The sequence below is a fragment of the Panthera pardus genome, unplaced genomic scaffold (assembly GCF_024362965.1).
Source record: "Panthera pardus isolate Hobbes unplaced genomic scaffold, ASM2436296v1 HiC_scaffold_10, whole genome shotgun sequence".
NCBI classification, from domain to species: domain Eukaryota; kingdom Metazoa; phylum Chordata; class Mammalia; order Carnivora; family Felidae; genus Panthera; species Panthera pardus.
The window spans coordinates 15,107,144-15,123,809 of NW_026526655.1; the positions used below are offsets into that span (position 1 = coordinate 15,107,144).

The 16,666-nt window shown below is 39.7% G+C and overlaps 1 long non-coding RNA gene across 1 annotated transcript; it reads left to right on the forward strand.

Moving 5' to 3' along the window:
- The first annotated feature begins 211 nt into the window (after positions 1-211).
- Positions 212-11,394, forward strand: LOC109264753 (uncharacterized). The gene is made up of 3 exons (XR_002078848.2): positions 212-268; positions 369-519; positions 11,301-11,394. It is a non-coding gene; the product is annotated as an uncharacterized LOC109264753 (long non-coding RNA).
- Positions 11,395-16,666: the final 5,272 nt, after the last annotated feature.

Sequence of the window (16,666 nt, forward strand, 5' to 3'; positions counted from 1 at the left end):
AATTCAAAGAAAAGGCTGTGTGGCAATCAAGTACAGGCATCCAGAACTGATGAAAAACAAAGGAGGCCTTGGGTTTTTAGAAGAAGTGCCTGCAGGCTGGGGCCTCAGAAACAAGCTCCTCCTGTCGTCATGGCAACACAGGGAGGTGGCAAGGCCTGGCGAGCACTTCCCCTCACTTCTCCTCTGAAACTGGAGGTCATTTAAGGTTACCCAGCCAGGCATAAAAAGGAAGAAATAAGGGAGGGCAGGAAGGAAGGAAAATTTAAAGGTAGGTTTCATTCCCTGGAAGTCAAGACGCATCATGGAAACTTATAGTTCTCTAAGAAAATTTCCATCTCTTTTTCTTCTGTTTTTGGATTCTCTCCCAGATGAAAAAGTCAATTACTCTTCCCACACTTGCTCACCCTTGAACTTACTGCATTAATATCAGCTTAGCAATATCTACTTGTCGAGTATAGGCTGTGTACAGAGCACCATGTGAGAGATTAAAAGAGAAAATACATCATCCCAGGATTTGAGGTAAGTGTCGTCCAATTGAGAAATAAGATACACATTCCTAAAATTATTTGAGAATACTCTAGTGCCAGATGGTCTCCAAAGATTGTTCCATCATTCCTTTCCCTTTCTGCAAGCATGCTGCTTCACCCTCCGAGAGGTGGGGTCCATTTCCCCTCCCCTTCCCACTGGGAGAGCTTTGTGTTCCCACTGGTAACAATCTGAAAGTCGGGCTGAGGATTTTTAAAATTATTTTATTTTTTATTTTTTTTAATGTTTATATTTATTTTTGAGACAGAGAGAGACACAGCATGAGCAGGAAAGGGGCAGAGAGAGAGGGAGACACAGAATGTGAAGTAGGCTCCAGGCTCTGAACTGTCAGCACAGAGCCTGATGCGGGGCTCGAACTCACGAACTGTGAGATCGTGACCTGAGCCGAAGTCGGACGCTTAACCGACTGAACCACCCAGGCACCCCAGGCTGAGGATTTTTAGATGAGATTTTGCCCAGTTGTGAGATTTGCCATCTATTTTGAGGCATGATACTGGTGTTCTACCTTCTGCTTACTGGTGTTTTAGAGCAGTGCTCCTCCAAATTTGCAGCAACACCCTGGGAATTTTTAGAGCTCTCAGTGTCCAGGCTACACACAAAACTGCTTATACCAAAATCTCTGGGAATAGACCCAGGCATGTTTTTAACCTCCCTAGATGATTCTGATAAGATGGACGAGTTTGAGAGCTTGTTTTAGACAGTTGCCCCTTTCAACTCCAGGCATAAATGACTCAAATGACAACAATCCTCAGAACTGCTCAGCAACCTAAGAACACTTCTAATAAGTGCCGGCTCAGAATGTCCAGAGTGGGGACTTTATGTGTGACAGTGGACCGAAATTTTGAGGATTTTTTAACTCCCCTAAAACGGCATCTGTTAATGGCACAGTGGATGATTGACTATCCATACCTCACTATAATGGCAACACAATTAATGATAATCAGCTGCATTTTATTTTTGAAAGCACAGTGATGAAAATTAATCATGCTACAGGTAGGTCCCCAGCTCCCACCCCTAAACAGACTGGGCAGGAGAGCACAATATCCATTATAATGTCTTCCCAACTGATTTGAATTTAAATAAAACCAGTGAAGATAAAGAGAAAAGAATAAAAGACACCCATCCCCTCAAAAACAAAAAAGATAAAAGAGAAGCAGAACCCAGAATTTTTGCAACAGAGGAAACATTAGACACACACGCACACACACACACACACACATACACACACGCACACACGCACGCACACTCCTCACATACACACACCCCACCATTCCCCTCTCGAAAGCAAAAGCATTTAGAAATAAGATCTTGGAGAATTAGAGCAACATAGCTGACTGTATACATGTACCTTCTTTTCCTCTTACTCGGTTCCCATAATATGTAGAATTTTTTTTAACAAAAAAAAAATCTCAATAGCAGTGGAACACAAAAAAGAATATCATTAGGAAATCAAAAATGGTGAGGAATTGATTAAAGGTAGACAGGTGGTAATGGACCAAGAGTAAAAAAGACCAGAGAAAATCAAATCCATGTGTAAGAGAGCACTGCCCTGGACTGGTCGATGAGTGCTCTAAATTCAGTCAATAGCTATAAAGAATTGGAGGGAGCCAAGACATTATTGGGATAATTAATTAAATAACTACATATAAAAATATGCACTTATTATCCATCATCCCATCTCCTTCACCATGCAATGAAACAGGAGGTCAGATGTGTAGGCAGATAATAATAAACAAAATTTAAAGCACAGCAAATATTTGTCACTAATCAGAGCGAACAGGTAAAATTTTCCACATTAAAAGACAAAAAAAAATTGCTCTTACAAATATTTATTTTCCATTTAAAAAAAAATACACCTAAGCACAATAAAACAAGGTCAAATATTGAAGAATCAAGAAAAAGAATTATATCAAAAAATAATTATATCAAGAAAAAGAATTATATCAAAAATTATATAGCAAATATGGCAATATGAATATCAAAAAAAGTCAAAGTCAAAAATCATTAAAAGAAGAAAATGTGGGCCTCATTTTTTTAAATGTAATACACTAAGAAACTATAACACTAAGGTCAAGGACCTTTATGAAATTAACATACTCGCTGCAGGTGTCATGTCTTCAAACTGAAATTATTCCTTAGTGAAACCTGGAATGTGCACATATAATGCACTTCACTCCCACTGAATCTAGGCAAGGTGGTTCTGAGGGACCCCTAATAACACTGTCCTGCCTGAAGATAAAAGCAAAAAGTGACAAGAAGCAGAGTGTTTTTCTAAACAAGGATTTTATTTATATGTGTGCCTGATTCAAAGTTCGAGAGGCCTTTTGTCGACTCTACATGATTTGAGGACCGTGTATAAGCCTGACAGACCCCAAACGTGAAATTGCTCAGTTCTGTATTTGGAGGAACTTTCTATTGGTCTGGCCAGTGGTTGAATGGGCCACCTCAGAGGGAGTAAGCTCTTTCCTTCTTGAGACATCAGAGCCAAGCTTGGAGATCTTCCTGCAGCAGTGGGACAGTAAGGACACGAGCATGAAACGGGTAATTAGCTGGACTGTTCTATCCAGATATTTTGTTGTAAACTCGCAAACCCATGAATCATATCAATATAAATGGAATGACCACAGTCAAGTTGGCAGGTAAGGCAAGGGAGAGGGGAGTATTGTCTTCAAGCTAACACATAGGTTTGAATAGTCAACTTCTGGAGACAAGGGGAATCCAAGAGGGCTAGACTGTCCTCTAGTCTTCTGACATTAGCAAGGCTGGTATGTCTAATTGGAGTGGACTGAAATATATTTTGCAAATATTCACTCCCCTTGTATCCCACCCCACAGGAAAGAGCATACCTCCAAACCTTGATCATGTGACTTGCACTGACCAATAGACTGTGAGTGGATATGCCCTATCCAACTAGAAGACACTTTAAACATGACTGGCTTGGCTGGGCATTTTGCTCCTGCATCGCCCTTACAAGATGATTGTCTTAGTTTTCTAAGACTTCTGTAAAAAGTACCACAAACTGCATGTCTTAAACAGAAATTCATTGTCTCATGGTTCTGAAGGCAGAAGTCCAAGATCAAGGTGTGAGCAAGGTTGGTTCCTTCTAAGGAGGGTGAAGGAAGGATCTGTTCTGGGTCCTTCTCTTTGACTTGTAGATGGCCATCTTCTCACTGTGTCTCTTCACATGGCATTCTCCCTTGGGTACCTGTCTCCAAATTTCCTTTTAGTCAGGACATAAGTCATACTGCATTAAGGCCACTCTAATGAGCTCATCTTAACTTGATTACCTCTCTAGAGAACATATCTCCAAATAAAGTCACATGCTAAGAGTCAAGGCTTACGATATGAATTTTGTGGGGCTACAAATCAATCCATAACAAAAAGCATATCTCAGAAGGAAACTGATCGTTCAGCATGGAAGGGAGAGGCCATGTAGGGCAGACCTGGTAGAGACCTGTGACCCTTATGTTACACGAGGAAAAAAATAAATGTACACAGGAAGCCACTGAGATTCAGAGCATATTTATCATGCACATGTTTATTATGCAGCATGTTTATAATGCATGTTTATAATTCACTCGAATCTGACAAAGGTACCAATTTATAAGCAAATCTAATGGCAATTAACTAACAAGTCCCTTGAAAACCAGAACATCTCCCCCTGTATGAAAAGGAACTCCATCACCCATGTTCAATGAACAGTTGCATGGCACCAATAAATCTGGGCAGTTTAGAGATGCATAAGACACAGAAATAAGGGGAGCACATGAGGAGTGATGGGAACCCAAAAAAGAGCTCCTGGCTGGAATAAGAGCACTTGGGTACTCAGCCCTGCCCCTTCCATTTCTTATGTTCAATGCTAGTGGGATCTCCAAAGAGCAATCCGTTCAGATAATCATGGTGTCCTAACATGTTCCTATAAGCAGGACTGAAGAATTCATAAGTAAGTGGTATCCAGCATTCAAAGCACCAAGAGGAAGGATACCCTACTCCGGGTTTATTCAATGTAACAATGCAGATAATGTCAAGAGAAAAATGATCTCAGAACCCAAGTGTTAATTTCAATGCCTACATTGAATAGTCAACTATTCAGAAAGAAGTTTAAGAAAAAACTTTCTTACTCAAGTCTTTATTATCTTTGGGGCTATTTTTCCCCTTTCAAATACAGAGAGAAAGCCTGCCTAAAATATTTTACTCTCCAGATAGATGGATAACATGTTATAGAAAATTCTGCTCTGAACCCCTAGCCACTGGACTTCAAAGAAAACATCTCAAAGCCATTACATGGTTTCTAGGCCCCTGATTTTATGTATATATTCTCTCTGCCTTGGACTTGCTTCTGGCATTTCATTGTAAGCCCTGCGATAGCCCTCCAATTACTTCTATTCCCGAGAACTTTTCCCCTAAGTCGGGTAGGTTTGAGACAAGTTGAGTCAGCCCAGGGAGGGTGAAATCCAGGCATGGTTTCTGTGTGCCTCAAGACTTCTTCTCCCATTTGAAGAATGTGTGTAGCTCTCGTTGGCTCACAAAGCCATAAAAAGATCCAGTGGTCAGTTAAGGATATGGTGTATGGAGTCAGACTTCCCCCAGCTCCAATACTCATCAGTCATGTGCCTTGAGTGACTCCTTAACCTCTATAGGGCTCTAGTGTCCTCATCTGTCAAATGGGGCCAACAATAGAGCCCCACTCTTTGGGAAGTTCTAAAGATTAAGTGAGGTAATACATACAATGCCCTTAGAATAGTACCTGGCAAATTGTAAGGGCTCAGTGACTAGTGACTGTTCATTATTATTAAAGATGACTTTGAAATCCATCCTCTCCTGGAGAGAGAGCTCACAAGGTGGTCCCCGTTGGTACAGACATGCCACAAAGTTTTGATTTGGGAGCCCTGAGAAACTTGGCAACTTTTGCCAAAGGCATATCCTGTCTGGAACAGCTATAGGGTTTTCTCTTGGCCATGATTAAGAAGAAGGCAAAGTTTGCTTTCACTCCAGCACTACCCATGCACAGGAGAAAACAAGGGGAAATGTTCCTGTTCCAGTATTGAGCCCTCAGTAAGTGTACCATCACATCCATATCACTCAACAAACATTGACTGAAGTCTCCCTGTGTGCCAGGCACAGTACAGGAGCTGGGGGTGCAGCAGTGAAGAGAAATACATGTTTTTGCCATTTGGGAGCTTATATTTTAGCTAAGGGGAGACTTGCAGTGAGTAAAATAAGTAAATTGTTGTTAAAACAGAGAATTACAGCACCTAGGGCCCTCCCGTAACTCTTCACCAGGTTCTGTTTCAAACTAGATTCATTCTTCTTTTCTACCATATACATTTGCTGCCCTAAAATGTCTTACTGCCATTGGTTGCCATACATTTCGAGGCCTAAAGATAAAACAAGACGATTCCTGTTTTAAAGATAGTATGTTTTCTAGAACTACCTCATCTAAATGCTTATGGAGTTGGAGTCCACAACTTTTAAGTCTAGTCTCGGTCTGCCCAGACTTAACCATGTAACCCTGGCCATGTCACTAAAATATAAATTTAGCCTGAGTTTTGCCTGTGTAAAATAATGGAATTGGCCAGTCACTGGTTCTCAAAGTGGTCCTGGGACACGGCAGTTTCAGTATTACCTTGGGACTTAGAAATGCACGTTTTCAGACCCCGTTCCAGAACTACTGAATCACACACTCTGAGAGTGGGACCCAGCAATGTGAGTTTCCACAAGACCTTTAGGTTTTTTTCTTTCGAAATAAAAAAATCAATCTCGCTGTAAATCCCAAAAGAAAATCCTTATCCTCTCAGCCAGGCCTCCTCCAAAACTTTTATAAGCACTATCCAATACTAAAGACTCACTTTATAATCTTAAAAAAAAATGTTTCTTACAATTTACAGTCTTTCCAAGTTTGGAGGTTTAAAAAATATTTTGCACTTTTCTCTCCTAACATGCTCTTTATGCTAACTTACAAGTATGCTTGATCCTACTTCATAAGCTCATTAGTGATGGTGACTTCCATCTTTTACTGTTTCTGAATATTTAAAAAAATAATAATTTTGAATTCTATCATTTTAATTTTATTTATTTATTTTGAGAGAGAGACAGCACGAGCAGGGGAGGAGCAGAGAGAGAATCCCAAGCAAGCTCCACGCTGCCCGCACAGAGCCCAACGCGGGGCTCGAAGTCACAAACTGCAAGATCATGACCTGAGCCAAAATCAAGAGTTGGATGCTTAGCCGACTGAGTCGCTCAGGCACCCCTGAATTTTAAATTTTAAACTGAAAATTCTATTCCCTTTCCACACACCCAGCACTTGGATGTAGATTCTTTCTCAACAGTGTTCCCACTACGCTCTTCTGAGTTGCCTTCTGTTTTTCCAATGAAGACTTGATATTGACCAATTCTGTTCAATGGGTGGAGGCATACACTGTTTCAAGAAGGACATTTTAGTATTTCAAAGCCTCTTAAGGGTGTTCCACCAAGAGTAGCTCAATGTGACAGATAAAAGCAAATAGTGCCAAAGTATCCACAAACTTTCTCTTATAACTTTTCATTCTCAGAATAGAACTGAGTTTTCCAGGAATATTCAGTTGGGATAACTTAGATGTATGTCAGTCCAGCTACCCTGTTTGAAGGCTATCTTTTTCAGCTGTCCAGGGAAACATATTTTTGTTTGTGAAGTGGATAAAGTTTCAAGTGTAAAACCCATTCATGGACAACTATCTCCTGGAAGTTATAAACATTTTTTTTTTTAGTTGTTTGTTTACTTGTTCCTAAAGATAATTTGGCAAAGAAGAAGCTAGCTCACTTTAGGACCTGAAGTGTAGTGTGGGTAGCTTGGCTTTATTTGCATAATGTTGATATTCCACAGAACTCTCTGGTCCCAAAGCAGTAGAAAAAATAAGATGTGTTAACAAACCGGCACAGACTAACAGTAACCAGAATCAAGGATTGTGACTTTGATTATGAAAAGGGACAGCCAAGAAGTTAATGAATCAGCTATCTCTGAATACGGTCAGCACTGTCCAGGTCAACAGACCAATATTTGTCAAGAAATTGCTTTGTAATCACAATAATATATATTCTCATCTGAAAACTGGGTGTGGGGTTAGACTAACTGTTCCCTGAAGCTCTTCCAGTCATAATAGTCTATTATTCCATGATTTCACAATATCTTTGAGGTAGAGCTGATTATCATCCAAACTGCCCTTGAAGATCTATTATCCTAGATATTGTATGGGTTTCCAAAGTAGGATCCAGAGGACCAGTTCTAGGTCTATCTACTTAGTCAGGGTTTTACTACTACAACTACAAGTAATTTCAGTTTTATCAGAAGTCTTAAAATCTCTATGAAATGTGCCACTAATCCATAAGCAATCAACAAGTACTGGAGAAACACATTTATTAAAGAACAATTACTTGGCTTGTAAAGTCATTCATATGGCTCTGGCCTGCTAGACAATGATGGTTAAAAAAAAAAAAAAAAAAAAAGCTTATAAAAATGGAGAGAAGGAAGCTCAAAAAGGAACTAATTGAAAATGTCCAAGTGCAGACCAACCCCCTGGCAAAAAACCACTTATGTACTGTGATTTATGGAGATCTGGGAAAAGGCAACCATACCAAAATCACTACCTACCCTAATCAGCCCTCCATGGACTTTAAATTCTTCCATTTCTCGTTCTTCCCTTGATCCTGCTTCTTGAATTAGATATTTATGAAAACTTTGAAATATTATCAACCATCACCACCTTAACAGAAATTATGTGTTTTTTTAAATTCTTTTATTTATATTTTAGTTAGTTAATATATAGTGCAATAGTGGTTTCAGAAGTAGAATTCAGTGATTCATCACTTATATACAGCGCCCAGTGCTCATCACAAGTGCCCTCCTTAGTACGCTTCACCCATCTAGCCCACCTCCCACCCACCTCCGTCCATCAACCCATAGTTTGTTCTCTATCATTAAGAGTCTCTTGTGGTTTGTTTCCCTCTCTTCTCTTTTTGCCCCCCTTCCCCTATAAGGAATCAAGGAATCTACCCCATTTACAATTGCACCAAAAATGGTAAGATACCTAGGAATAAACCTAACTAAAGAGACAAAAGATCTGTACTCTGAAAACAATAGAAGACTTTTGAAAGATATTGAAGAGGACACAAAAAGATGGAAAAACATTCCATGCTCATGGATTGGAAGAACAAACATTGTTAAAATGTCTATAGTACCCAAAGCAATCTATAGATTTGACACTATCCTATGAAAATACTATGAGAGCTAAATGAAACAATCTTAACACATGTATGGAACTACAGAAGACCCCAAACAGCCAAAGCAATCCTAAAAAAAAAAAAAAACAAAACAAAAAACTGAACTGGAAGCATCAGAAATTATGTTTTATCAGATGAGCTGTTCATACATTCAGCAGGAGTCTATGAGAGGAGAACACAAAACAGTAAATGTTAGAATGGAGGAAGAATTAATCTAAGTCTAGAGCCTGTAAAGGGTAGGAAAGATGGAGTGGCATGGTGAGGAATCTTATGATTCTAAATAAAGGGAGGGGCGCCTGGGTGGCTCAGTCAGTTGAGCGTCTGACTTTGGCTCCGGTCATGATCTCACGGTTTGTGGGTTCGAGCCCCGCAACGGGCTCTGTGCTGACAGCTCAGAGCCTGGAGCCTGCTTCGCATTCTGTGTCTTCCTCTCTCTCTCTGCCCCTCCCCTGCTCACACTTTGTCTCTGTCTCTCTCAAAAAATAAACATTAAAGGGGCGCCTGGGTGGCTCAGTCGGTTGAGCGTCCGACTTCAGCTCAGGTCACGATCTCGCGGTCCGTGAGTTCGAGCCCCGCGTCGGGCTCTGGGCTGATGGCTCAGAGCCTGGAGCCTGCTTCCGATTCTGTGTCTCCCTCTCTCTCTGCCCCTGCCCCGTTCATGCTCTCTCTGTCTCAAAAAAAAAAAAAAAAAAAAAGTTAAAAAAAAATAATAATAAAATAAACATTAAAAAAAGTTAAAATAAATAAAATAAAGGGAGAGAAGTAGAACAAGTTTAGGGGTAGGGAGAGATAGAAGGAAACTAACATTGGATGCATAACTACCGTGTGCTAGGCCCACCTCTAGACACTTGACATTTATTTTCTCATTTTATCCTCAGAATAACCTACTGGTTAGATATTATTAATCCCATTGCAATATTATTATAGTAGCTATATTATTTTACAACTAATAAAACGATAGACTCAAAGGAGATAATAAATTTGCCCAAGTTTATAGAGCCAACAAATGGCAAAATCTGGATGTAAACACATATCTCTTTGACTCCAGAGCCTGGCATGTTTCTCTCTACTGTAAACCTGTCTGTAAGACTTGTGCTCCCCACATACATTGTTACTTACAGTGTGGGCCCTGAGGAAGAAAAAGAATGGTAACACTGAAAGCCACATTCACCTCCTTCCCAATTTTGCTTTAAACCCGTTTTTCGATTTGCTTTTAGTCATGAAAACGTGTCTTCAAGATAAGTAATTTTAAACAAAACCCAATCCACCTACCATGGCCCCAAGGCCTCTTCATGGAATGACATGGAAGCTTCAAAACCATTGCAAAAAAAAAAAATAGAAAGAAATACTCAACACATAAGTGTATATGAATGGCCACTAAGCACATGAAAAGTTGCTAGAAGTCATTAGTCATCAGGAAAATGCATATTAAAACAACAATGTATAACCACTACATACGTGTTTGAAAAGCTAAAATTCTAAAAACTAGGTTAACCAAGATATTAAGCAACTGGAACCCTTAAATGTTGATGACGGGAATGCAAAAACAGTAGGACCAATTTGGAGAACAGTTTGGCATTTTCCTATAAAGTTAAAACATATCATTACCACACAAGGTACAGTCATTTCTCTCCTAAGTACTTATCCAAGAGAAATGAAAATATATATCCACACAAAGAATTGTCCATGAATGTTCATAGCATCTTTAGTCATAGAGCCTGTAACTGGAAACAGCCCAATTGTTCACAAACAAGTTAGCAGGTAAAGAAATTGTGGTATTCCAAGGGTGCCTGGGGGGGGGGCTCAGTTGGTTCAGTGTCTGACTTCAGCCTAGGTCACGATCTCGCCGTTCCCGAGTTCGAGCCCCACATCAGGCTCTGTGTTGACAGCTAGGAGCCTGGAGCCTGTTTGAGATTCTACGTCTCCCTTTCTCTCTCTGCCCTTCCCCCACTCACACTTTGTCTGTCTCTCTCAAAAATAGACATTAAAAAAAAAAAAAGAAAAATTGTGGTATTCCAAACAGTGAAATATGAATATGAAAAGGAAAAATTACTGAGACACTCAACAACATGAATGTGTCTTAAAAACATACTGGGTGATAGAAAGCAGACACAAAAAGAGTATACTGTGATTCCACTTATATGAAGTTCCGGAAGAGACAAATCTAATCTACAGTGATTGAAAGCAGATTAATGGTTATGTAAAGTTGGGCTGTGGGCTGGAGAAGGACTGTGGAGGAAAGACTGTGTTTTGGGCTGACAATGGTATTCTGTATCTCAGTTGCGCGATAGTTTTTTTGTGGCAGAAATCCACCAGTTCCAAACTCAAGGAACTGTACGCTTATACAATGTGTGCATTTTTACCTCAATAATGTTGGCTTGTTTAAAAATACCACTATAATTACCAAAGAATTGCTGAGAAAGATCTGGGCACGATTACATAATCACCCAGGTGACATTTCGGTCCTTTCTTCTTATTGAATATTTTACTTCTTCCAGTCACTAACTCAGCTCTGCTCTCTTCTACAACCCCATGAAAGATGGTAACTCCATCTGTCCTGCAAACTTTCAGCCGACTTCATTACAAAAATACCCCAGGACCAAAGCCAGAGCTAATGAGCATCTTAGACCATTTGGAAGAAGAAAGGCTATTTTTTGGCTGAGGATAATTGAGCTTCACTTCAAATCAGAATCTAAGCTATTATTTTCTCTGTACCGAATCCAAATCACTGAGATTCCTGAAGTTTGTCCATGGTTATTGTCCACCTGATGCCAAAATATTCTGATGAAAAGCGAAACATTCAGCCAGTTGTGTGAATTCTTTGTCCTGAAATCTAAAAGCTCAGCCATCTGGCAGGATAGCAGAACAGCTGAACAGTCAACTGATGCTCCTGCTGTAGATTGAGAGGCCGCAAGAATTGTGCAGATAAGATCTCCTGCAAAAATCAAAATGCAAAGACCCAATGCCAATGTCCCTCATTATTGATAAAGTGGGATCCACAGCATTAAAATCATGGAAGTTTGGAGTAAAAAGGAATCCTGTCCAACTGCCTCTGTTTACAGATAAAGAAATTGAGGCAGCTCGTATCCATTGTTTCAAACCTTGACCAAATGCCCTCTCCTCTGGGGAACTTTTCTTCACTTCCCCCAGGCTGCTATCTGCTCTGGCTCCCACAGCTAACTACCAGCACTCACCCCCTCACATCCAATTTATCTGCTTGTGCATCTGTTTCCTCCACTTATACTGTAAAACTACCGGAGACTAGGGCCAACAGCTCTGTACCCTAAAATTCTAGCCCAAAGAATGTTCTCAAAGAAGGACTGTTGGATGAGCTTGGGGTGAGAATCTGAATCAATGTGCACTCCAAATACATTCTTTCTCCACACCTATGTTGAAATGGTAGTAGCGAAATTCAACAGAAATTCTAGACGTACAATTCGTCCTAAGCACTAAAATCTGAGGTTTCGCGTTCTTCAGACAAGAAGAACACCAGTAAAGCAAACTGTGATGAGCCAACACAGTTCCTGGTATATAATATGAATATTGTAATTTAGAGAAATTAAAACACAATAATAAACATTTGCTGTGTTGATATCAACTTACACATAATAGTGATAGCAACTAACGTGTGAGTATTTACCATATACAAGGCGCTATTCTGAGAAATATATGTTTAACATAATTGTATTTTATGTTTATCACTGAAACTACATAGAACTTAAGGTTACATTTTTAGACTGATCCTTACATCTCTTCTACCTGTGGATAAATGAAAACAAAAAAGATGTATGTTAACTAAACTTATTGCAGTCATCATTTTGAAATATATACCAAATCATTATATGCCTTAAACATATACGATAACATATATAAATCACAGTACATCTTAAATTTATACAATCCTCTGTGTCAACTATATTGCTTCTTTTTAAAAAAGTTTTTAATGCTTATTTATTTTTTGAGAGAGAGAGTGAGACAGAGCATGAGCAGGGGAGGGGCAGAGAGAGAGAGGGAGACACAGAATCGGAAGCAGGCTCCAGGCTCTGAGCTGTCAGCACAGAGCTCAACGTGGGGCTCGAACTCATGGACTGTGAGATCATGACCTGGCCGAAGTCAGATGCTTAACTGACTGAGCCACCCAGGTGCCCCAACTATATTTCAAAAAGACTGAGAAAATAAATAAAATGAACTAATAAGCCAAAAAATTTAAAAAGAAAAAGAAAATAAGTAAATTTTTTTAAATGGCAGTTGTCAAACTTTCCCTAGTAATCTTTGTTTTCAGATTTCATGCCCACAGCCTATCATAACTTTCCATTTTTAAAAATTAGACTTACTTAAAAAACTGAAAATATTCTTTAGACGTCAAATTACTCTTCAATAATGACATTTTGATTAACAGTGTAAGGAACTAAAAGCATGAGGGTTATATTTCTTTCAGTGAAAACATGCACTTTGAAATCCTGAAGAACTGAGCTTAGGGTGAATTTATATGAGGCAAGTGTTCTCAAACTTTGGCCCAAAATATTTTCCCTCTCTGTTGTCTGTCACCATGGAGCTGGAGAAGATTCTCGGTAGATAAGGCAAAGTAGGAACCTGACAAAATGAAATCCGGTCAGGAGGGCTGGACTGGAAATTTCCATAAAAAATGAAAAAGAAAAACAAAGGAATTGGTTGACCCTTTCCATGAAAAGTTTAAATTCAACTGAATGTGTTCAATAGTCAGCCCTTTGGCAAACAAAATTAATGAAGATTCTTTTTTTTTTTTTAATTAAAAAAATACATGTATCCAAGCATTTTCAAGGTAGCATCTACTCATTAAATTCTTAATATTTCCAACCATAAAAGAAAAAGAGTCTTGTGTTTCTCTGAGCCACTCAGAGTACTGGAATAAGATCTTGGACACAAGATCTGATACACAAGACTGAAAAATGAGTGTTTATTGAGTGAATGAACGAATGAATGAATTCAAATGATTCTTTTCACTTTTTTCCAGCCACCTTTCCACATCTACACTAAGTTCTAAGAGACTATTTCTCACACAAAGAGTCCCTGTGACTCTATTCAAGCCACTCCCGGTCTCAAGCAAGCATCTCAGAGCCTGCCCTCTCTTCCCTTCATGACCCACCTCGTCCTTGACCCCTCAGAGCCCCAGTTGCTCCTGTTGAACATGGTCTTTATTCCCACCACAGGAAGACCATTCCAGGGAACCACAGTCTCAGTTCAGGGCTTCATTTCATTTCCAATTTGTATTACAACAGTACTTGTAATGCCCTTCTTCTGTTGAAGGGTATTGAGAAGACATTCAAGATAATTGGGGGGGGGGGGCAGGGGCAGGTAGGATTTTAAAGAGTTTCACCTCTTTCCCAACTGAGAGTCCAAATTCATGAAGAATGTAAAACCTCAGAGGAATGCTCTTAAAACAGAGAAAAAATAATTGCATGATTTTCCTATTGTGGGAAACGAAAGAAAACTTTATAATATAGAAAGAGAAAAACATACCTGTGTTTGCACTCGATCGATAGGACTTCAAATCCTAGCTATGCTCCTGTCTGGTAATTCGACTTTGGACACTTCATAGAGCCTTGATCTCTCACATACAAGATGAATGTCACAGAGCCACTGAAGGACTGAATGAGATTACTAATCGAACGAAAGCAGAGGCACATAATGAGCATTCAGGAAATGTTAATTGACCTACGACACAGATGGTTTAAGAAGCAAAAGAAACAACCATTAAAACTATAAACCCTAAACTCTATGATCTCTGGTTGACTTTTGAGGGTATGCCTCAAGAAGCAATTTTATTTTCCTCCTCAGTAATGCATTGTCAGATCTATAATCAAGACAATGGCTGGTAAAGAGTAGCTCTTACTTGGGGACCATAGAAGGCTACATAGAAGTGCAATATGGATTGTTTTTAGGGCAGAAAACAGTCACAACATAGAGAAATAACTCACCTGTTTTATAGCAAAGTCCAAAATAGTCACACTACATTTCTGGAAATTCAAGGGTGCGTGTGTGTGTGTGTGTGTGTGTGTGTGAAAGAGATAGAGAGAAGGGGGGTGCAACTATTCAAAGTTACCCCTAGACTATACTCCCCAGAGATGTGGAGGCCATGACCAAAACACTCCGAGAAATCACAGAAGTTTACATTTTCAGAGCAATTAGAGAACTGTCGAGGATAATTTTGTCTTACACTCTGATTTTAGAACCTAATCCCTGAAATAAAATCAGATCCCACTTCCTAGTGAAAATATGGATTCCCACAGTAAAATACAAACATTTGCCATTCACACGCTACTTGTAGATTTTTCCCTGATTTTTGTCTTTGTTTTAGTAGTATCGTTTGATTTATCTGAAGACCAAAATTCCGTTCGATCTTTTTAATTGACATATGGTGGTATGTCTTTAGCCTTCTGATGTGTGGCTAATTTTAAGCTGCCCAAGTCCAAATGCTAAATCGTTATTGCCACAAACTAAGACCATTCGTTAAATGACAAAGAGAGGGTCAAAATAGCTTGACTTTGTGAATCTTGGTGCGGCATTGTTTCTCTGGTCTATAACATCTACTGCTGGGAAGCCTAAAGTTGTCCTCCTGTCTATGTTGAAGATGACCATATTGTTTGTGTGTGATTTTTCAGGATGTTGTATGCCTCCTCCTAGATCAAGAAAGACAAAGAGGATTTCAAGCTAGTTTTTTTTTTTAATGTTTATTTTTGTGAGAGAGAGAGACAGAGCATGAGTGGGGGAGGGGCAGAGAGAGAGAAAGACACAGAATCCGAAACAGGCTCCAGGCTCTGAGCTGTCAGCACAGAGCCTATGGGGGGGCTCGAACTCACGGACTGCAAGGTCATGACCTGAGTTGAAATCAAATGGTTACCCAACTGAGCCACCCAGGTGCTCCATGAAGCTAGTTAGTTTTAGTGTTGCTTTTTATCATGGTGGAGGCCCATGAGGTGACCATGAATCTTAGAGCACTCCCCACTCTCCACCAGAAAAGATTTTTTCATTGTCCGTCACTTATCCACAAACCTGATTTCTTAAAGGGAATTTGATCACTAGCAATATACATAAAATATACCTTAACCATTTTCTCAATACCCAGAAATTAAATAAAATCAGATACAATAACATCTTTACCTAATGATGACATTTTCTATATAAAAAAGTGTCATTGGGTAAAATTATACAACCCATCAATTTCAAGCATCTAGGGAACTTGAGTCCCTGAATAAAAATCACTATGGAGGCATACAAAAGTCAGGGCAATTCTCGTTAAAAGATCATCCTACAATTTTTGGTGCTTCTTCCTATAACCTGAAGAAAAAAATCACAGAAAGGCAGAGATGTGACAGCAAAATATTTGTACTCTGCTCTCTGCAGCGGGAAAGAGAAAGCCGTGTTACTTCTCCTTCCCTGAATCAACCGTTGTAGCACATCTCCAGGCAACCTCTTCAGGCTGGCTTAGTACCTTCCATGGGTGTCTTTAATGGAGATTCATTATGAAGCTGAGAAAAGGTCAGCCCCTACAGAGACACGCCTAGAAAGAAACTCAGTCAGCCCATACTACCAAAGGAAGTGAAAGTAGATGGCAATCACACTAAGTTGTGTCGCTCCAGCTTCTTGAATTGGTCACATCGGTGTTCACAGCCAAACTTCCTGGAAGAGCTGGTTTACCATGACAGTGACCTATTTCTCAACGTGCATCAACCTGTTTACACCTGTGGTATCTCCAACCCCACCATTGTACAAATTCTGCATTTTAACAAGTAAACTTCAAAACGGGTTGGGGAGTGGGTGCCTGGGTGACTCAGTCAGTTCAGCGTCTTGAGATTTCGCCTGAAGTCGTGACCTCGCGGTTTGT